Raw genomic sequence first — 10,211 nt, 5'->3', positions numbered from 1 at the left:
TAGAATTAATCATAGTCAATATTAATATTCAAAATATATATTAACCGATTTTGTAGTAAGATAATACGGGTATTATCTAAGCAGCAGTAAATGGTGGCAACACTGTTATATTCAATGGTCCAAAAATGAAGGAGGTAGCATTAAGTAACAATAAATAGCAATGAATGGCATTTAAGTAAATAAAAATATGCGAGTCACCCGAAAAGGGTAAGATTCTTTAGTATTCTTTCTGACAATGATGAATAATTGATGAACCTTTGAATATTTGGATTCTCCTTGGATCGTAGGAGAAAAATTAGACAAGGATCTCAAGAAAAAGGTATATTTTGTATACGTATCATAAATCAAGAATCTTCAGAGAATGTCAATGTGTTCTCTTACATATGAGTGTTTAATGTCCCCTATAACTATGTCTCTTTCTATTGATAAGGGAACATGAGCCAATAAATCCTAATAATACAGATATAGAGAATATTCTCTTTAAAGTCTTATCCTAAAACTAGCCGTTATTACTCTATTAAGAAGAGTGCTCGTCATCGATCTTGATCTTTGTTGACTCCTCGACTCTGCCCTTCATCTCTTGTCAGATCACTTCGACCTTGAATATGCCTTTTGTTGAAGTCATACTTGTAACACGTGACAACCCTTGAAGGCCCTCTTAATACTGATATGGTTTAAACATAACTAAGATAATTTTAGCCCATATAATATCTTATCCTACATCTTGAAAAGTTACCTATATCACCATATTTTATATCCAATCAAACTCTGGAAAATGATTCCAAGAAAACATTTCCCGCTAAAAACGCCCATATCAAATGCACCCCTAAATGTAGAACATTAAGTAATGTTTACAGTCTATTTAGCAAGACCAATTTAATTTATTTAATCCCACGCAAAACTTCAATCCCTTTGCAGTTTGCACTATTGACAAAAACTGTCATGACCCAAACCAATGGGCCGCGACGAGTGCCCGAGTTCTACCTGTCAAACACCCCTAAGAAAACGTCTAAGATATAATCATGAAATAAGTGTAGGTCATGCATAACGTCTGGAAATAAACTACTGATTCATGTGAATAACATACACGGGAAAACATGCCCTAAAGACATATATACATATATATATGGAATACGGTAGGGTGAACCAACAAGGCCACATACTATCCAACTATACATGACTGTCTACAGACCTCTAATAGAGTGTAAAATTTTATAAAGGACGGGACTAGGCCCCGTTATACCCATATATGTATACACAAGTATCGTACTAAAACCCAATAGCAACATAGATTAATTGGAGCACACCAACTCTCGCTGTGCAAGGATCCTAAGAAGGGGGACCGTCAACCTGTCTACCTGCACCTGCGGGCATGAAACCCAGGCCCCCAGGCAATAAGGCATCAGTACCAGTAATGTACTGAGTATGTAAGGCATAAAAATCATTATATAAATGACATGAAAGAAACATGGAGTAAAGGACTCAACCTATAAATCTGAATAGCTATGTGAATCATAAAACATTTATAATGTCATGCATATGCGTATAAATATCATATCATGCATAGGTATATGCGTACATAACATCATCCAGCCTTTGAGGGCAATCCATCATATCATCTCGGCCTCAGTGGGCGAAATTATCAACGTATGTCAGCTGATCATGTGGTGGTGCGTATATAACGCCATAACCTTTCCCATGCCCCATATACATATACTATACGCGTATAAAATGCGATCTGGTCATGGGTCAATATACATGTATAAAGGAATGTAAATCCATTATGAAGTAAGTCAATAAGATCTCTCAGAATGTCTTGAGACCCATGAACAGACGATATAATAGTAGGACATATGGGGAATTAAGAACATAGGCACCCCTAATATTTTTAAGAATGGAATCATTTATGAAAGTTGCGTGCTTGCTTGTTTCGTTGTATCATATGGATCATGCAAAAAGAAAAGAAGGGATAGACTTATCAAAACCTCAAGTCATAAATGCAACTCAAGAACAAGCTTATGACAACTAGCGCGCCAACCCTATAACAAAGAAATGCATGTAGAACTTAGATGATGCTAGTATATTACGTATCTCAAATGATAACTCGATTCTAAAATAAAACGGGAAACATTTCCCCTGATTTTACTGCTCCCTAAAGCCTACCATAGGCAAGATAACAACACAATACAACTAGAAACTCAAAAACAACCTAACTACAATTCGGGAACCACTCTGAACAAAAAAACCCAAATATACCATAACACACCTAATCAACAAGTTATCAATTAGCCTGAATTGCAACGACGAGCGGCAAGCCCACTAACCTATCACATGTGGCATTTCTCCACGCCCTTTATCCTTCCAAACTCTATAAATCAGCAGCACAATAGGCCAACATGAGTTGACTACAAAACAATCCACTAAAAGTGAAATAAATCGAACTCACGGCTTCCGATTATCGTCCCATGAGTTGTAACTATTAGCAAACAAATTTATCAACCTTCCTTGATATCTAAAAGCTTAATACAGAAGGTAGGCGTTTTCGTAACTATGAAGTACCTTCCAAAACTCAAACTACAAAGAAAAAGAGAAGCGATATAGCGATACTTACGTCGTAGGGATCGTTCTAATATTATCGCTTCTTGATTTCGTAACCGGGATGTTAATCTTCTTAGAAACCCTTGTAGAGAGCTTAAGGGTAATTTTATGGTCTTATTTTGGTCGTGGTCTATTGAAAAATGAATAAAAAGATGACATAAGGGATATATATATATATATCTACTTTTGAAAAGTCAAAGAGGTTCTAGCTTGGCACCCTAGCATTGGCCCTTCTTCTAATGCTTATATCTTTTTATTCGGATATCGTATGAATGAATGGTTCAGAGCGTTGAAAACTAGATTCCAAGACATTCAATTTGGTATATAATATGTCCCAACAAGACCTCATATAACACACAAAATGTTTTGCTCAAAAAGCTTTATTACAAGGCAAATCCTTAGTTAGTTTTTCCGCATCTTAAATCCGATTTTTCCCAAACTTTATATTTTATATCCAAACATCATATATAGTCATATTATGACTTTAAACTCATTTAAATCATGATTAACAAGTCTTATATTCCTTATACGTCACCTTGGGACGCATATGGTGTAACAATCTTCCCCCCTTAGAAACATTCATCCTCGAATGTTAAACTCCCAGAGATCTATAGAAATTTTGGCAGAGTCTCCTCTATAACGGTACTAGTTCCAACCTGTCACGCAGCAAACCAAACAATACAAAGCCACACAGGGCCACAATCATCAATATCACTAATGGCCTCACAAGACCTATAACAGTAACTAACATAAGAGTCCAGTACCATATACGTACCTAAAGGCTGTGATGTCTCAGTCCGATACTCCTCCGGAAGCAGAAACAAGTGAGGATACCTAGTCTTCATGTCTTCTTCACCTTCCTAAGTCATCTCCTCCACATTCTTGTTTCTCCAATGTACTTTAACTGAAGCTACATCCTTAGTTCTCAATCTTCAAACTTGTCTATCTAGTAAAGCAATGGGAGCTTCCGCATATGATAGCTGCTCTTTAACCTAAAAATCGTCAACTGGAACGACTCTGGAAGGATCTCCAATACACTTGCGGAGCATAGACACATGAAAGACTGGATGTACAGACTCCAAGTTGGAAGGCAAGTCTAACTCATATGCTACTTGGCCTACTCTGCGTATAATCTTATAAGGTCTAATATACCGAGGGCTAAGCTTTCCTTTCTTACCGAATCTCATAACGCCTTTCATCGGTGATACCTTTAGGGATACCCAGTCATCCACCTGAAACTCTAGGTCTCGTCGTTGATTATCTGCATAGGACTTATGATGACTCTGAGCTGCTAATAGCCTTTCCCGTATAAGCTTAATCTTCTCAACTGCCTGTTGTACAAACTCTGGTCTTACTTACTTAGTTTCCTCAACCTCGAACCATCCGATAGATGACCTCACTTCCGTCTGTAAAGAGCTTCGTATGGAGCCATCTGAATGCTGGAATGATAGCTATTATTATATGCGAACTCAATAAGTGGAAGATGATCATCCCAGCTACCCCTGAAGTCTATCACACAAGCTCGTAGCATATCCTCTAGTGTCTGAATAGTACGCTTAGCCTGACCGTCTGTCTGGGAATGAAATATTGTACTAAGACTTACTTGAGTCCCTAATCCTTTTTGGAAGGACGTCTAGAAATTAGTTGTAAACTAAGCACCTCTATCTAACATAATAGATATAGGGACACCATGAAGTCGTACCATCTCCTTAATGTAAAGCCTTGCATAATCCTGTGCTGAATACGTAGTCTTGACAGGCGGAAAATGGGTTGATTTTTTAAGTCTATCTTTATCAACAATCACTTATATAGAATCGAACTTATGCTGGGTACGAGGTAAGCCTATGATGAAATCCATATTAATTACTTCCCATTTCCAAGTCGGAATCTCTATAGCCTGCAATAATCCACCAGGTTTCTGATGCCCAATCTTAACCTGCTGACAATTAGGGCATTGAGCAACAAACTCTGCTATATCCTTCTTCATTTCATCCCACCACTATATTTCCCTGATATCATGATACATCTTCGTCGCTCCTGGATGAATAGAATAACGAGAATAGTGAGTTTCTCCCATAACCTGCTGGCCCAGCCCTGCCACATTAGGAACACATAATCGACCTTGATATCTGAGAACTCCATATCCTATAATATCAAATGGCGTATTTTCCTTTTGAGGGGTTGTATCTCTATAATGAGCTAGTACAAGATCCTCATACTGGCATTCCTTCGCTTCAGTTACTAAAGTGGATGTTGCCGGTGTCCTGAATAGCAACTCTAGTATCACCTGAATCTAGTAATCGAACTCCAAGATTAGCTAGCTGATGAATCTCATGGGCTATCTCACTCTTCTCTCGCTGTAAATATGACAGGCTACCCATAGATCTACAGTTGAGGGCGTCGGCTACTACATTCGCCTTCCCTGGATGGTATAAAATATCAACATCATAGTCTTTCAGTAGCTCCAACCATCTCCTCTGACATAAATTCAATTCCTTTTGCTTAAAGACATACCGAAGGCTCTTATGATCCGTATAAATATCAACATGGATGCCATACAAATAGTGCCTCCACATCTTTAGTACATGGATCACCGGGGCTAACTCAAATTCTCGGGTCGGGTAATTCTTCTCGTGCTTTCTTAGTTTTCTGGAAGCAAAAGCTACAACCTTACCATGTTGCATCAGTACACAACCCAATCCAACGCCCGAAGCGTCACAATAGATAGCATAACCATCGATCCTCTCTAAGAGTGCCAGAATCGGTGCTGAAATCAATCTGTCCTTCAATGCCTGGAAAATTTGCTCACAAGCATCAGTCCACTGAAACTTAGTTGCCTTCTGAGTCAACTTTGTCAATGGTGCTGAAAGAGAAGAAAAGCCCTCTACAAATCTCCTGTAATAACCTGCCAAACCCAGGAAGCTACAAACCTCCGTCGGTATTATGGGTCTAGGCCAAGTCTTCATTGCCTCAATCTTCTGTGTATCAACCCGGATACCCTCACCTGAAATAATATGTCCAAGGAAAGCTATATAATTCAACCGGAATTCACATTTAGAGAATTTTGCGTACAACTTCCTTTCTTGTAGAACTCTGAGCACAGTACGCAAATGATCTGCATGCTCAGCCTGTGAACGAGAATAAACCAAAATACCATCTATAAATACAATCACGAACAGATCTAGAAAGGGTGTGAACACACGGTTCATCAAGTCCATGAATACTGCTGGGGCATTGGTCAAACCAAATGACATAACACAAACTAAAAGTGCCCGTATCTGGTCCCGAATGTTGTCTTCGGAATATCTTTCTCTCTAATCCTTACCTGATGGTACCCCGACCTCAAGTCTATCTTCGAGAAACACCTGGCACCCTATAACTGATCAAATAAATCATCAATCCTCGGGAGCGGGTACTTATTCTTGATCGTTGCCTTATTCAACTGTCTGTAATCAATACACATCCGCAAGGAACCATCTTTCTTTCTCACAAATAACACAAGTACTCCCCACGGTGATGTACTAGGTCTGATAAAGCTTTTTTCAAGCAAATCCCTCAGTTGTTCTTTCAACTCTCTCAGCTCTGTTGGTGCCATTCTATAAGGAGAAATAGATATTGGCTGAGTATCTAGTAATATGTCAATAGCAAACTCAATATCTCGTTCTGGCGGAAGGCCTGGAAGCTCATCGGGAAAAACATCGGGAAACTCATTAACCATCGGGGTAGACTAAAAGGTTGTGACTCTGCTTTCACATCCTGTACCCGAACTAAGTGATAAATATAGCCCTTTCTGATCATCTTCCTTGCTTTGAGATAGGAAATAAACCTACCTCTCGGCGATGCAGTATTACCTTTCCACTCCAGAACTAGCTCCCCTGGAAACTGGAACCGAACCATCTTTGATCTACAATCAACGTTAGCATAATAAGAAGCCAACCAATCCATACCCATTATAACATCAAATTCTACTATGTCTGACTCAATCAGGTCTGCTACTGTAGAACGACTATGAACTACTACTATACAATCTCTATATACCTGTCTAGCTATCACTAGATCCCCAACATGTGTAGACACCTCAAAAGGTTTAATCAACTCAGGTTCTAACCCAAACTTGCTAGAAACCAACAAAGTGACATACGATAAGGTGGAACCTGGATCAATCAATGCATATACATCATACGAGGAGACTGATAATATACCTGTAACAACATCAGGTAACGACTCCTGATCCTGTCGACCCGCTAATGCATAAACGTGGTTCTAAGGATCGCTCGGGCTAGATGTTCCACTTCTGCCTCTACCATGACCGGCTGGTGCCTCTGAACCTTGCTCGAGGGGGGGGGGGGTATTAATGATGACGAACCAGCTATAGATCCCGGTGGCTGAACTATACCTGCACCACCTCTCGTCGAACAATCTCTCATAATTTGGCCTGGCTAAGCACAAGTATAACAAACACCCAACCTCACAAGGAACTGCCCGACATGCTGCTTACCACACTGAGCACATTGTGGCAAGGGTGGCCTCATCTGACTTGACTCACCCCTATACTGAGAACTAGAGGCCCTGAATATGTGGAATGATCAAATCTCCTACCGGCAAACTGAGAGGGTGCACTAGCCGATGGCAGGGCTGGATACCTCGGGTACTGCTGTCTCTGACCACCTCAAAACTCACCAGAAGGACTTAAAGATCTCGCTCTCTTACTCTGGCCCCTATCATGCTTATGATCGGCCCTCTGCTTCTGCTTACGCTCTTCTACACCCTAAGCGTATGCCTGAATACGAGAAACATCAATGCCTGGCTGAAGTGAGACCGACATACAATCATTAAGCAGGTGCGGCTCCAACCCCATCATGAACCGGTGAACCCGATCCTCTATCTTAGCTACAATAGTGGAAACATACCTAGCCAAAGAATCAAACTGAAGGTTGTACTCCCGAACACTTATATTACCCTGTCGAAGGGTCATGAACCTATCAAATATGGCCAGTCTAAGCTCTAGTGGCAGAAAATGATGAAGAAAAGCCTCTGTAAACTCCTACAATACAGCTGGAAGGGCATCCTCACCTATGGACAACTCCAAAGGCTCGTACCAATTAATTGCAACATCCCGAAGTCTATATGAAGCTAGATCAACTGACACAGTCGCAGTGGACTTCATTACCCTCAAAGTCCTCTACATCCTATCGATAAATACCTGAGGGTCCTCGTTTGGATTTGCTCCAATGAATACTGGAGGGTCCAAATTAATGAAATCACAAACCTTCGCACTGATGACCCTGTCTGCATGACCAATACCTACCTACTGGCGCCAAGCCTATACGACCACTAATCGAGTCAATAGATGAATAGCATGTCTCATCTCCTGACCCGGTGCATCTGGCTGAGGAGCTGGGGTACTGGAGTGGGCGCTGGATATGGTGCCCCTCGGATCTCCTCTGGAAAGGGCAAGGTATGTGAAGTCTAAGGTGGAGTCTCACTATGCGACTCTCCTCGAGCCCTGGTAACTCGTGGCGCTCGACTTGTAGTCTCATCAGCCACAGACTTGCCCTTCTGGGCAGCTTTAGCCTTCTTGGGGCATCGCTAAAAACAAACATATTGTTAGGAAAACGAATCCTTATAGCGCACGATCTAAGATAAGAAGGGAGGATAACATCTGATATGTCCTGCAGCCTCCTGTTTATAAGTGTGGTGCACAACACACTCATAAACAAGACTCTACTAGACATGGTCTGTAGACAACCCTAGGATGGAACTGCTCTGATACCACTTTTGTCACGATCCAAACCGATGGGCTATGACGAGTGCCTGATTTCTACCTGTCGAACATCCCTAAGCATACGTCTAAAAGGTATAATCTTGAAATAAGTGTAGGTCATGTATAACGTCTGTCAATAAACTACTGATTCATGTGGATAACATACGCGGGAAAATAAGCCCAAAGGACATATATATATATATATATATATATATATATATATATATACACACACACACACACGCACACACATACACTCCTGGTAAGATACTTTTGTATCCCTTATTCAATTTTACACTCTATTGAGGTCTGTAGACAGTCATGTATAGTTGCATAGTATCTTACCAAAACCCAATAGCAGCTCCGGATCAAATGGAGCACACCAACTCTTGCTGAGCAAGGATCCTAAGAAGGGGGACTGTCAGCCTGTCTACCTGCACATGCGGGCATGAAATGCAGGTTCCCAGGCAATAAGGGCATGAGTATGAATAATGTACCGAGTATGTAAGGCATAAAAATCAGCATATAAAAGACATGAAAGAAACATGGAGTAAAGGACTCAACCTATAAGTCTGAATAGCTCTGTGAATCATGAAACATTTATAATGTCATGCATATGCGTATAAATGTCATATCATGCATAGATATGTGCATAAAATCATCCAGCCTCTAAGGATAACCCAACATATCATGTCGGCCTCAATGGGCGAAGTCATCAACGTATGCCAGCTGATCAGGTGGTGGTACGTATATAACGCCATAACCTTTCCCATACCCCATATACATATACTATAAGCGTATATAACGCCATCTGGTCATGGGTCAATAAACATGTATAAATGAATACAATGCATAATGAAGTAAGTCAATAAGATCTCTCGGAATGTCATGAGATCCATGAACAAACGATATGATAGTCGGACATATGGGGAGTCAAGAACATAGGCAACTCTAGTACTTCTAAAAATAGAATCATTTATGAAAGTTGCGTGCTTGCTCGTTTCGTTCTATCATATGGATCATGCCAAAAGGAAAGAAGGGATAGCCTTAACATTCCTCAAGTCACAAATGCAACTCAACAACAAGCTTATGACAACTAGCACGCCAACCCTATAACAAAGAAATACATGTACAATTTAGATGGCGCTAGTATATCACATATCTCAAACGATAACTCGATTCTAAAATAAAACGGGTAGAATTTCCCCTGATTTTACTGCTCCCTCAAGCCTATCATAGGCGAGATAATAACATAATACAACCAGCAACTCAAAAACAACCTACCTACAATTCGGAAACTACTCTGAACAAAAAAACCCAAATATACCATCATACACCCAATCAACAAGTTATCAATTAGCTTGAATTGCAACGACGAGTGACCAACCCACTACCCTACCACATGTGGCATTTCTCCACATCCTTTATCCTTCTAAACTCCATAAATCAGCAGCACAATAGGCCAACACGAGTGGACTACAAAACAATCCACTAAAATTGAAATAAATTGAACTCACGGCTTCCGATCACCGTCCCGTGAGGTCTAACTATTAGGAAATAAACTTATAAACCTTCCTTGATATTTAAATGCTTAAAAATAGAATGTAGGCATTTTCTTAACTATTATGTACCTTCAAAAACTCAAACTACAAAAAAAGAGAGGCGATATAGCGATACTTACGTCATAGGGATTGTTCTAATGTTATCGCTTCTTGATTTCGTACCCGGGATGTTAATCTTCTTAGAAACCTTTATAGAGAGCTTAAGGGTAAGTTTATGGTCTTATTTTGGTCGTGGTCTGTGGAAAAATAATAAAGAGACGACATAAGGGATATATATATATATATAT

Source organism: Nicotiana attenuata, chromosome 7 (genome assembly GCF_001879085.1).
Source record: "Nicotiana attenuata strain UT chromosome 7, NIATTr2, whole genome shotgun sequence".
In the NCBI taxonomy this organism is placed as follows: Eukaryota; Viridiplantae; Streptophyta; class Magnoliopsida; order Solanales; family Solanaceae; genus Nicotiana; species Nicotiana attenuata.
Note: the sequence above shows the minus strand (reverse complement) of the source record.